We start from the raw sequence: 13,797 nt of genomic DNA, 5'->3' as shown, positions 1-13,797 counted from the left end.
GAAGTTCTCCCCCCTTGAAATGGCCCAGCCACTCACCCTTCAAAGAAGCCAACTAGACAATAAGCATCCACTCAAATATCCCATCAGCTGTGTAGTGCCTCACTTATAAATATTATCAGTAGCCAAAGGTCAGCAGATACTAGAGGAAAGCCACAAGCATGAAATACCAAAGTAAACAGGTAAACAAAAAAAAAAAAAAGGAAAAAGGAACTTTTACAAAACAGACCAAAAAAAAAAAAAAAATCTAAAAAAGCCGTAATGCTCTCTGGCCTGATCTTCCTTGATGTCTGTTTGTTCAGTCCCGCACCATGGGGAAGCCAAACAATCAAGTGGGCTATATGAACCCAATAGGAATGCCCACATTAAGGAGTCCAAAACAGTGTTCAGGGCCAATGATCCAAATTATCTGAAGTGACCAAAGCCTACCCAAGAAGAAGTGAAAAAACAACTAGAAAAGAAAAAAGGCTCCAAGGCATTGGCTGAATTTGAAATAAAAATAAATAAGAACTGGAAGAAAGAACTTAAACACAGAGAGAAATTATTAAGGGGAAGTGAGAGCTCATCCCCCCCCCCAAAAAAAAAGACAGAAAGAAAAGAGAAAAGAAGAAATCTGATAGGTAACTTCTCCTTCACCAAGCTCTCATTCTTCTGGCAGTTCTTCAGATTCCGAAGATGAGAATAAAAAACAAGGAAAAAGGAAAAGGACCATTCACGTAAAGCTTCTGAAAGTTCCATGTCAGAAACTGAATTGGACAAGTAAGGATAGTTTAATAAGGAAAAAGAAGTCAAAGGGTGCAACTGACAAAGAAAAGGACATGAACAGGCTCAGCAAAAAAAGAAAGAAGTAGCCTGAAGATAAACCTTTATCATCTGAGTCCTTATTAGAATCAGATTATATTAAGAAGGTACAAGCAAAAAAGAAGAAAAGCAGTGAAGAATGAGAAAAAGTAACAGGAAAAAAAACAGAAAAGAAAAATAAGCATAAGAAACACAATAAGAAGAAGAAAAAGAAAGCTTCTAGTTCAAGTCTGGACTCGTGGTAGCAGAAAGAAAAATCAGATTCCCTTATAAAGAAAGTGCAACGTCTAAGGAAATTTCAACTGTGAAAATTATGACATAATTACTGAAATGCATGCATTTCCTTATTTTTAGAATTACTCCCGGACTATTCAATGGCCACTTGGATGCTGCTGTGTGAAAGGGCCATAATTGTTGCCTACTGCTGGAATATCTACTTTTTTCTCTTCTGGTGCTTAACAACTCTGGGAGATAATACACTGAACAAACAGTGCTGGTGGTTAAGATACATGGGGATAAAGTTAATACTTTTGACTAGAAGTATCTAATGATAAATCAACAGAAATTGAATCTGGATACATCATTAAGATGTAATTAGAAATGACCAGATGCCTCTAGTTAACATTTTTGAAATAGGGATTACATTGATATTTCAGAATCCTTACTCCATAGATAAGTGTATTTTAATTTTTCCCCCTTATCTACTTTTACTTACCTGGGGAGGGAGCTTTAGGGTGGGGGGATGGCTTGCTATCTCTTTAGTTAGCAGAATAGCATGATTTTTATCCTCACACATCCTATTTTTGTGGACACAGTAGCCATGTTTCAGGGGAGGTCAGAGCTGGGTATGGCAGTCTTGTCCTTTGATATCCTTGGGCTCTCTTATTTGCAGCTTTCAGTGAACCTGAGAAACAGCCCTTTGCAGCATGACAGAGCCCCAGAAGCTCTGAGATTTACCTCCACTTCAATAATACTGAATGTTTTTTAGCATTAGAATATGTTATAGCATTTCAATTAATTTTGACCACATGTTCACTTTGGAGAGGAATCATTTCAAATAGACACTGGTACTTTTTGAACTTTTAGCTAAAGATTCTAAAATGCATGTTTTATACTGCTAAGTTTTAACCAGTCAGGGAAATTTTATGTTACCAGTGATAGTTATTTTATTTCTGTATGAATTTTGTTTAGGCTGCAATATTTGGCTTTATTAACTCCTTATTCTTGCTATCTTAAATTCCTTACTATGTCTAATAGTATACTTGCCAAGATACTTAGCACGTAAAAAAAAAGCAAGCAGACTTTTGATTTTTTTTTAAACAGCTTCATATTGAAGCTGAGACTTACTATAAACAAGTTGAGTGGCAGGCCTGGTATGCTGTGTCTTGTTACATAAAGCTATTGCCAGAATCTTAGTAAATATAATATTTAAAAAATGTGTCTTCGTATATTCATAACAAATTATGACAAGTTAAGTGAGAATTACATTATTGCTCTTCCTATGTCATATTTTACTAAGATTTTTGTGCCTCATATCTACTGCTGAATTGTTTACTAGTAATGTTAAAAGGAATTGATTAGTCATTTTCACTTTATATTTTAATATAATCAGATAGGATGAAACATAATTTAATGTACAATTTTGCCTGTTACAGAGGGTGTGCTAACTATCATGATATATGCACAAAACATTTTGGCATAATAAAAGGCTGAATAGCTATTTTACCTAATAAAAAACATTAAAAACCCCACTGCTATAATTAGTATCTTTAGAGAGAGAAGATAGTGAAGTTATGAAACAGTATGCAATAAAAAAGTATTATTTTAGGATCAATAAAGAGATTTTAGAAGTTAAAAATATGATACAGAAAGGGGATGTCTGATAAAGAATCAATGATAAAGTAGAGAAAGTTCCCAAAAAACTAGTAATAAAAAGAAATGGATTGTAGAAGAAAAAGTAAAAAACAACCAGAATGGGTAAAAAAAAAATCATTTGAAGAAAATTGCTCAAAAATGAAGAACCTAAGCATTCAGATTTGAAAGGGCCCAGTGATGCCCAGCACAGAGAGTGAAGGAGGCCCAAATCAAGGCCTAACATGGTGAAATAATGAGAGTAAAGAGAACAGTGGGGGAAACAGAAGACCCCAAAAGCTTACAATGTTTAAATTAAAAAAAAAAGAATCAAAATGGCATTAGATTTCTCAAGAGGAACACTGCAAGCCAAAAGACATCATGGCAACATCTCTAATATTCTGTGGAAAAAGAATTTGCAGCTTAGACTTCTATGCTTAGTTATTAAACAAGTTACAGGTAGAATAAAAATAAATTTTAGGTATGTGTGATGGTTAATTCTCTATGTCAACTTGGTTGGGCCACAGTGCCTAGATATGTGGTCAAACATTATTCTAGACGTTTCTATGATGGTGTTTTTGGCTGAGATTAAAATTTAAATCAGTGTACTCTGAGTAAAGCAGGTGGCCTTGCATAATGTGGGTGGGCCTCATCCAATCAGTTGATGATCTGAGCAGAACAAAAGACTGACCTCCCTTGAGCAAGAGGGAATTCTGTGGCAGATGACTGCCTCTTAGACTTGAACTGCAACATTGGCTCCTTCCTGGGTGTCCAGCCTGACAAACCTTGGACTTTACGGCATTAGGTCTTCTCCGGGTCTCTATTCTGCCAGCTCACAGAACTTGGACTTGCCAGCCTCCATAGTCACATGAGCCAATTTCTTAAAATAAATATCTTTATATATATATATATATATATATATATATATATATATATATATATATATAATCCTAATAAACAGTTTATCAAAAATTTCACTTTCCATGCATTGGAAGAATGCATTGCACCCAATCATGAGAGTAAACAAAGAGAGAAAGACACTGCATCCAGGACATAAGGGACTCAATGGAGCTGAGCACATGAGGGAATTCCTAGGCTAAAGGGGAAGAAAGTGCCCATGATGAGACAGCTGTCTCATCTCCACAAACCAGAGAACAACTAGTTCATCAGGAACAGAGGTGAGGGCTCCAGAGAGGATGTCTAAGTCAGAGAGAGAGCAAGAGAGACAGGGAAGAAGGAGAAAGAACTCATAGACAATGGAAGGCGTGACTGTGTGGAGAAGTGGAGAGTTTGGGAAAAAATTAGTGATAGATACAAAGAAAGTAAGCAACTGAGAAAAAGGATAATGACCTCCTGAGAAAATAAAAAGCAATGTAAGAAAGGATAAGTATTCACAGTATACTACATATTTGGGCCAGTGGTTATACAGTAAACATCAAATTGTAATCATACTAAAAACTATGACTGAGAAATTGGAAAAAATGGGGAAATGGGAAATGGGGAAAATGATCTTTCAGAGTAGAAGGTCAATAGATAGTATCTACAATTTAGAAAATCAAATATCGGTATAAAGTTCATTTTGTTTTGTTTTTTGAGAAATGAAGGCAAATACCAGGAAAAAAACAAGCTAAAAAAATAGCTAAAGGAATTGAAAGTGGTTGCCTCCTAGAAAATAACCAAGTATCTGTAGGACTGGGACAGAAAACAACCTTTTTAAAATTATAAGTCTCATAGAATTATTTTAATCTTTTAATAAAGATAACACTTATGTATAGATTTCATAAAAATAAAGCTAACATATAAAATTAAAATTAATTGGAAAAATAAGAAAAAAAACACTCATTACATATGTTGCTATGGTGTCATCTTTAAAAACAATAGTCTGTTTTTGTCCTGTTTGCTGGTCCAATTTTGTAGCTTCTTTAGTCTTAGAATGTTTGGGTTTAATGACAAGATAACAAATTTTAAAATATTTTTAGGAAAGAAGATTATTAGGAAACCATGTCCACATTATTGTAGAGTGGATATTACACATGCTTCTTCATCCATTGACTGTTCAAATTTAACAACACAGAAAAAATTTAAAAGTAGACAGTAGCCCACTGGTCAGATCTGACTTGCAGATATAATTTACATGGCTTGCATATTTTCTAGAAAAAAATTAAAATTAGTCCCTGTATTTAACATGTGGAAGATTTAGCATAAAAATTTTAACCATTGGCTTCTCCCAGAGAATTGTAAAATTTGACTACTTTGGGTTCACACTCCCTCATGGCCACACTGGCAGAAGCTGAATGAGGGACAAGGTAAATTAAGATTCATTCACATGCCATTGTATAAAAGAGTAATGAAGCTCTTTATGCAATGAAAAAATATACATAAACATATATTAATATGTTAAAAAAAATCATGAAGATAGAGAATATTGCATGTAGTATGCTACCATTGGGTAAAAAAAAGAAAATATCAAGTTTATATATCTACTGGAACATGTACAGAATAGCTCTGCAAGCACACACAAGCAATAGATAACATCTGAAGACAGTGTGTGGTATCTGGGACACAGGATGAAGGGAGATCTTTTTACTTTTTGTAACTGGTGAATACTGAACTATGTGAATACACCTTCAAAAAAAATAGAAGAAGTACTTAAAAAATTCAGAATTTCTTAGCTCCAGAAATATAAGTATATACATGAATATGAGTATATAACTTAGAAATATGAATCTATTTTTATATATATTTTTATAGTATATATTCAAATGAATATGTAAATATTTTCCCCCTCCTGATTGAATGTTTTATTCTCATTCCACCATTAGAAGACAGGAGATATATAAAATTAATTCTGTCTTACACTTAAAAACATAATCCTGAAAACCCCAACTCTTTCACCAAGATTTCCCCTGTTCTTTTTTGGATTTTTATATGCAGTGCTGAAGAGATTCCTTCTATGCCTATACAATTAAATTACCCAAAGAAATGTTAGAGACACTAAATTACTGAATCTATATCGTGTTAGTTCCTGAGAAATTAAGAGTTAAAAATACCTATTTTCAAAGGCAAATACAGAACAGTTTAATAATCTAATGAAAGAATTTTTAGTATTCTCTCTACTTGCATTTAAGTATATCTTTGTTATACCAGATTACCGATTATTTTTTTCCACTTGTATGTACTATATTAGTAACTAGAAAGCCTCTTCTTTGGATTGAGATGCTCAAAGATGTCATACAGAATGATAATCTTAGTTTCCTTCTGCTGCTGTTTGACCTTTTCCTAATCCTTTTAATTCTTTCATTTCAATTCCAATTAAATGGAACTCTCGCATATCTCAAAGGTAAGTGAGTGGCTGGATCTTCTGTACCGACTGAATCAGTCTTATTTTATTCAAATCCAGAAGTTGGGCAGAAGTGGGAGCCATGTACACAAGTACTTTCCAGGGACCAATGCTAAGGTGGCTGAACAACATAGCCATCTGCTCAGTGAACTGGAGTACCATTGCAGTATTCAAAGAGATCCCAATGTAAAGATCAAGGACAGTAGCAGACATGGGGAGAGTCCATTTTGGCAGAAGATCTGAAGGGCTCCACAGAGAAAAGTAGATAAAGAATACATGAAGCTAAAGAGTTTCATCTTCACCTAATTCTTTGATTTGTTTGTCCCTTATAGCAAGGTTAAGGTCTCTATTTTTAATTTTTATTTCTTTCATGTCACAGTTTAATTTCTGTTAAAAAGACATCAAAGAATAAAAAGGCAGAACAATATTTATCTAAATGGGATGATGACTTTTAAAACTGAAATGACAGTGATAATAACTATATTAATTTTCTGAAACTTTTAGGTTTGCAACATTTTTCTTGATGAAGATCATAATAGTATCATAATAGTATTTTTACAAGTAAGTAGCTATTATGAAGAATGACCCTAATATTTAACACTTGATATGATCAGTGAAAAGGAATAGCAAAGTATTACCAGAGACAGATGTTCAAAACAGTTAAATGTGCTTAGAGTGTCTTTTTAAAATCAAAGTTGTAAAGGAGATAGATGAGCATACAGAAGCCATTAAAGTATGCTGGGTCATTAAAGATTATTAAAACCAGTATCTTTTCCCAACCTCTTACCTAACTTTTTTGAGCTTCTAAACTTCTATACAATAAGCTGTTACTTTTGCCTAGAACACTTTCTGTCTTACATGAAAAGGAGCATAGCATAGCGGTTATTTAACAATGTGGGTTCAGGAGAAAGATTGCCCAGGTCCTAATTCTAGCAGCACCATTTACAAGCTCTCTGATTTTGGGAAATATCCTTATTCATCCTTTCAGGGGCTGTTTCCTCATGGGGGAAGTGGAGATGAAAACAGTAAACTACCTAATAGATTAATTAGAAAGATTAAGTGTAATAACAACTAAAATAATTTAAAATGGTATATTGTAATCACTTAATAAATATTAGAATTGTTCCAGCTGCACCCAAAAGAGTTCTTGAATTTTTGTGGTGTACTTTATAGCAAAGATGTGCCCAACTTCCCACCTTCTGGAGGGCAGAATAAAGGTGATTAAGCTATAAAAAAAAAAGTTAATGTGCTGCTTTATAATCATACTAATGGGAGAACAGTTGGCCCCCATAGATAACTTCTGTGGCTGATAAAATTCTAGTGTCAGAGTTTTTATTGACAAAGATCCTTTTTACAGAAGTGATGTTGATTTTGCTTCTTTCACAAACGTTGCTTCTGTATACCCCAGGGAATTTTGGCTCTATTGAGTTTGCAATAACATTAACTGTTCAGAGCTAGAGTGTAACAGTTGTTGGCAAGCAAGAAAAGTTGTGATTTTGTAGATCATCTAGTTTTACTCATTACTTGGGTAGGAGCCATATTCTTTTGTGAATTTCTACCTCCTAAATGGAAGCAGAACTAACTTGGACATTGTTTTATTGGAAAATTTTTATGCTCCTGTGTCTCTCTCCTTTAATCCTAGAAGTCCTATTGTCTCCCATGTGTCAGTTCAATTTTTTTTCAATATTTTTCTCTTTGTTCTTCTTTTTAAATAAATTTAGTATAAATTTCTAGTAGTTTATGGACCCTTTCTTCTATAATCAGCTATTAAGTCCAGCCAGTAATTTTTTCATATTATACAATGTACTTTTTAGTTCTAGAATTTCCATTTGGTTCTTTTTCAATAGATTCTATTTCTCTGCTTACATTTTAAATGTGTTTATCTATTATAAACATATGTTCCTTAATGTTCTTCAGCATAGTTAAAATAACTGCTTTAAAATCCTTGTGTGCCAATTTCAGTATCTGGGTCAACTTAGGTCAGAATCCATTGGAAGTATTCTCTCTTGAGTATGATCACACTTGCCTCTTTCTTCATATGTCTAATAATTATAGATAGTATCCTAGACATTGTGAATTGAAAAGACTCTAGATTGTGTTTTTTTTTTTCCTCTGAAAAGTATTCATTTTGTTGTTGCTTCAACAGGCAGTTAAGTTGGCTGAACTAAATCTGCAAACTTTGTAATTCCTGCATAGGCAACAAGTGAATACCAATTGTGCATACATAGTTCAGGGAATCAGCCATAATTTTGGACAAATTTTAGATACAGAATTTAGAATTCTTTCCTGTATCTCTCCCCTTTTCTGAATATCCTTCCTCATTTTCCAGTTACTATGGTCACACCAAATTCTGTCTTCTGGATTTCTTTTTTTTACATTTAATTTAATTTTATTATGTTATATTAGTCCCCATACAATACATCATTAGTTTTTGATGTAGTGATCCATGATTCATTGCTAGAAAGACTGTTTTTTGTTTTTTTTTAACTGAAGATTTAGTCACCTTTCTTGGAGTTTATTGGAGGCTGCCCTCAGGCAAAGTAAGTATATACATTAAAATTTTAAAATGAAACAAGTATAAAAAAATGAAAAACTGGAATTCTGGTTCAAGACAGTGATGTAGAAGGATCCTGAATTCACCTCTTCCCACAAACACACTGAATTTACAGCTACATGTGGACCACTTTCTGATGAAAAAATCCCCAAACTAGCTGATTGACACCTACATATAGGGTGAAGGAGAAAAAACCCTCATCAAAGTCGGTAGGAGATACAATCTTTTGTTCTTTTTTTTTTAATTGAAGTATAGTTGACACACAATGTTACATTAGTTTTAGGTGTACAACACAGTTATTTGACAACTTTATATGTTATTAGGTTGTTATGCTATGCTGGTCACAAGTGTAGCTACCATCTGTCACCATATAACACTATTACAATACCATTAACTATATTTCTTATGTTGTACCTTTTATCCCTGTGACTTATTCATTACATAACTGGAAGCCTATATAGTTGAGACACAATCTCTATAAACACCATCCCCAGAGCATCAACCCACAACTGGGAGGGAACTCACAACACCAATTTCTCTCCGAAGAGTAAAGGGCTGGAACCTTACATCTGGCACTTTTAAGACCTGCAGCTGAGAGACAAACCCCTCAAACATCTAGCTTTGCAAACCAATGGGACTTGTGTCCATGAGACCCACAAAGCCATAGCAAACTGAGAAACAGTTCTTAAAAGTTCCCTAGGACTCGCCCATCTCAGGGCCCAGCACAGAGGCAAGCAATCAAAAAGTGCCCAGACTTTCTGGGAAAAGGCTTATTTGCTTATCTTGTAGTATTGAGCTGGGAGGCATCTAATTTAACATACATCTAGAGGCCTACTGAGGTGCTTTCTGGGTACAGAGGCCAGTGGGTGCCAATGTTTGCACTCTCTTTCTGCTTTGCTCCAACTTGCGATCATCTCTAGGAGTTTTACACTCCTAGAAGAAAACACAGGGGGTAAGCTATTAACACTGGTCTTGGTGATAATTTTTTAGACTTGACAAAAAAAGTGAAGGTAACAATAGCAAAAAAAAATAAGTCTGACTACAACAAATAAAAGAACTTATCAATGGCAAAAGAAATGATAAACAGAATGAAAAGACAACCTATGGAATGGGAAAAAAATATGCAAACCACATATCTGCTATGGGGCTAATTAATCCAAAATACATAAAGAACTCATAAAACTCAATAGCAAAAGACCAATTTGATTAAAAAATGAGCAGAGGATCTGAATAGACATTTTTCCAAAGAAGACACATAGATGACCAACAGGTACATGGAATGGTGCTTAGCATCACTAATGATCAGGAAAATGCAAATCAAAACCACAGTGAAATATCACTTCACACCACTTAGAATAGCTAATACCAAAACAGATAAGAAATAACAAGTGTTAGGAAAGTTGTGGGAAAGGGAATCTTCATACGCTGTTGTGGATTTACAGGCATACCTTGGAGACATGGGTTCAGTTCCAGACCACGGCAATAAAGCAAATAGCAAATACTGCAATAAAGCAATGAAGTTTTGGTTTCCCAGCATACACAAAAGTTATGTTTACACTATACTATAGTCTATTCAGTGTGCAATAGCATTATGTCTAAAAATTATATATATATACCTTAATTAAAAATACTTTATTATTAAAAAGTGCTAACCATCATCAGAGTTTTCAGCAAGTCATAATCTTTTTTGCTGGTGGAGGATTTTGCCTTCATGTTGATGAAGTTTGCTGGTTGCTGAAGGTTGGGGTGGTGGTGGTAATTTCTTAAGACAACAATGCAGTTTACTGAGTTTACTGACTCTTCTTTCCATAAACCATTTCTCTGTAGCTATCTGATAACATTTTACCCACAGTAGAACTTCTTTCCAATGTAGAGTCAGTCCTCTCAAAAACACTGTCACTGTTTCATCAACTAAGTTTATGTAATATCCTAAATCCTTTGTTGTCATTTCAATAATCTTTACAGGATCTCCACCATGAGCAGATTCCATTTTTAGAAACCACCTTCTTGGGGCACCTAGGTGGCTCAGTCTTTAAGCATCTGCCTTTGGCTCAGGTCATGATCCCAGAGTCCTGGGATCGAGCCCCGCATTGGGCTCCCTGCTCAGTGGGAAGCCTGCTTCTCCCTCTCCCACTCCCCCTGCTTGTGTTCCTCTCTCTCTCTCTGTGTCGCTCTCTGTCAAATAAATAAAATCTTTGAATGAATGAAAGAAAGAAAGAAGGCAAGCAAGCAAGCAAGCAAGCAAGCAAGCCACCTTCTTATAGGTAATTAATAGTACATTTATCATGATGAGCACCGAGTAATTTGTAGAATTGTTCAATCATTATATTGTACACCTGAAACTAATATAACACTAAATGTTAATTATACTTCAATTTAAAAAAAAGGAACCACATTCTTTGCTCATCCATAAGAAGCAACTTTTCATCCGTTCAAGTTTTATCACAAGCTGCAGCAATTCTGTCACATCTTCAGGCTCATTATAATTCAAGTTCTCTTGCTATTTTCATCACATCTGCTGTTACTTCCTCCGCTGAAGCCTTGAACCCCTCAATGTCATCCGTGGGGGCTGGAATAACTCCTGTTAATGTTGATATTTGGACCTCTTCCCATGAATTTCTAATGTTCTTAACCATCTAGAATGGCGAATCCTTTCCAGAAGGTGTTCAATTTACTTTGCCCAGATCCATCAGAGGAATTGCTAAGTATAGTACCTATTCCCTTAAAAATGTATTTCTTAAATAATAAGACTTGAAAGATGAAATTACTCCTTGATCCCTGGGCTGCAGAGTGATTGTTGTATTAGCAGGTAAGAAGACAACATGATCTTTTCTATCTCCATCAGAGCTCTTGGATAACCAGGTACATTGTCAGTGAGCAGCCATATTTTGAAAGGAATCTTTTTTTTTTTTTTTTTCTGAACAGTAGGTCTCAACAGTAGGCACTGGGTGTTACACGAAAGCAATGAATCGTGGATCACTACATCAAAAACTAATGATATATTGTATGGTGACTAACATAACATAATAAAATTAAATTAAATTTAAAAAAATAGTGGGCTTAAAATATTAAGTAAACCATATTGTAGACATATGTGCTGTCATCCAGGCTTTGTTGTTCCATTTGTAGAGCACAGGCAGAGTAGATCTAGCATAATTCTTAAGGGCCTTAGTATTTTCAGAATGGTCAATGAACACTGGCTTCAACTAAAAGTCACCAGTTGTATTAGCCCCTAACAAGAGAGTCGGTCTGTTCTTTGAAGCTTTGAAGCCAGGCCTTGACTTATCCCCTTAGCTGTGAAAACCAAAGATGGCATCTTCTTCTAATAGAAGGTTGTTCCATCTCCATTGAAAATATGTTTAGTGTAGCCACCCTTGTTAATTATCTTAGCTCGATCTTCTGGAGAACTTGGTGCAGCTTCCACACCAACACTTGCTGCTTCCCCTTGCACTTTGATGTTATGGAGACAGCCTTTTTCCTGTAACCTCATGAACCAACCTCTGCTAGCTTCAAACTTTTCTTCTGCAGCTTCCTCATGTCTCTCAGCCTTCAAATAATTAAAGAGAGTTAGGGCCTTGCTCTAGGATTAGGCTTTGGCTTAAGGAAATGTGTCTGGTTTGATCTTCTATCCAGACCAAACTCTCTCCATATCAGCAGTAAGACAGTTTTGCTTTCTTATCATTTATGTGTTCACTAGAGTAGCACTCTTAATTTCCTTCAAGAACTTTTCCTTTGCATTCACAACTTGGCTAACCGTTTGGTGCAAGAGGCCTAGCTTTTGATCTATCTTGGCTTTTGACATGCCTTCCTCACTAAGCTTAATCATTTCTAGCTTTTGACTTAATGTGTGACTCTCCCTTTCACTTGAACACCTAGAAGCCATTGCAGGGTTATTAAGTGGCCTAATTTCTATATTGTTGTGTCTCAGGAAATAGGAGGCTAGAGGAGCAGAAGAGAGATGGGGAAACAGCCAGTTGGTGGAGCAGTCAGAACATATGTACCATTTCTTAACTTCACTGTCTTATATGGGTGCAATTCATTGTGCCCTAAAACAATTATAATAGTAACGTCAAAGTCCACTGATCACAGGTCACCACAACAATAATGAAAAATTTTGAAATATTGTGAGAATTACCGAAAATGTGACCAGAGACATGAAGTGAAAAAATGCTGTTGGAAACATGGCTGCAATAGACTTGTTCGACACAGGGTTGCCATAAACCCTCAATTTGTGAAAAATTGTGAAGCACAATTTTTGAAGCACAAGCACACAATCTGTGAAGCACAGTAAAGCAAAGTGGAATAAAACAAAGTAAGCCTGTACTAGTGAATTTTACTCATTCATATGTTTGTACAATGTTAATCAGCATCCTTTTATTTCAGCTTCAAGAATGCCCTTAGCATTTCTTGTGAGACAGGTGCAGTGGAGATGAACCCCTTCAGCTTTTTTTGTTTGGGAAAGTTTTCCTCTTTCTCTTTCATTTCTGAAGAACAGTTTTGCTGGGTATAGCATTTTGTCGAAAGTTTTTTTTTTAAATACTTTGAATATATCTTCCTACCCTCTCCTGGCTTGCAAAGTTTCTGTTGAGAAATACACTTACAGTCTTACAAGGACAAACTTGAATTGCTCCTTTATAGTTCTGTTTTTGACTTTTGACAATTTAATTATAATGGGTGTCTATATAGTGCTTATTGGATTCAACCGACTTGAAATCCTTTGGGCCTCATGAATCTAGATGTTCATTTCTCTCCCCAAGTTTGGGAAATTTTTAGCTATTATTTCTTTAATTAAACTTTCTGCTCCTTTCTTTTTCTCTTCTCCTTCTGGGACTCCAATAATGAACAGATTGTTTCTATTAATGGTATGCCATAATTCATGTACACTTCTTCATTTTTTTTCATTCTTTTTTTCCTCTTTGCTCCTCTGACTGGATACTTTCAAACGACCTACCTTTTATTTTATTTTTTATTTTTTTTAAAGATTTTGTTTATTTATTTGAGAGAGAGAGAATGAGAGATAGAGAGCACAAGAGGGAAGAGGGTCAGAGGGAGAAGCAGACTCCCCGCCGAGCAGGGAGCCCAGTGCGGGACTCGATCCCAGGACTCCAGGATCATGACCTGAGCCGAAGGCAGTCGCTTAACCAACTGAGCCACCCAGGCGCCCTCAAATGACCTACCTTTTAGTTCACTGATTCTTCTGCTTGGCCAAGTCTATTGTTGAAGATCTCTTTGGAATTATTTAGTTCAGTCACGT

General features: G+C 35.3%; 1 pseudogene; it reads left to right on the top strand.

The window, feature by feature from the left end:
- The first annotated feature begins 308 nt into the window (after positions 1-308).
- Positions 309-1,043, top strand: LOC113925642 (annotated as a pseudogene).
- The last annotated feature ends 12,754 nt before the right edge of the window (positions 1,044-13,797 follow it).

This window comes from Zalophus californianus, chromosome 4, assembly GCF_009762305.2.
Source record: "Zalophus californianus isolate mZalCal1 chromosome 4, mZalCal1.pri.v2, whole genome shotgun sequence".
NCBI lineage: Eukaryota > Metazoa > Chordata > Mammalia > Carnivora > Otariidae > Zalophus > Zalophus californianus.
Note: the sequence above shows the minus strand (reverse complement) of the source record. Positions and strands in the feature narration are given on the sequence as shown.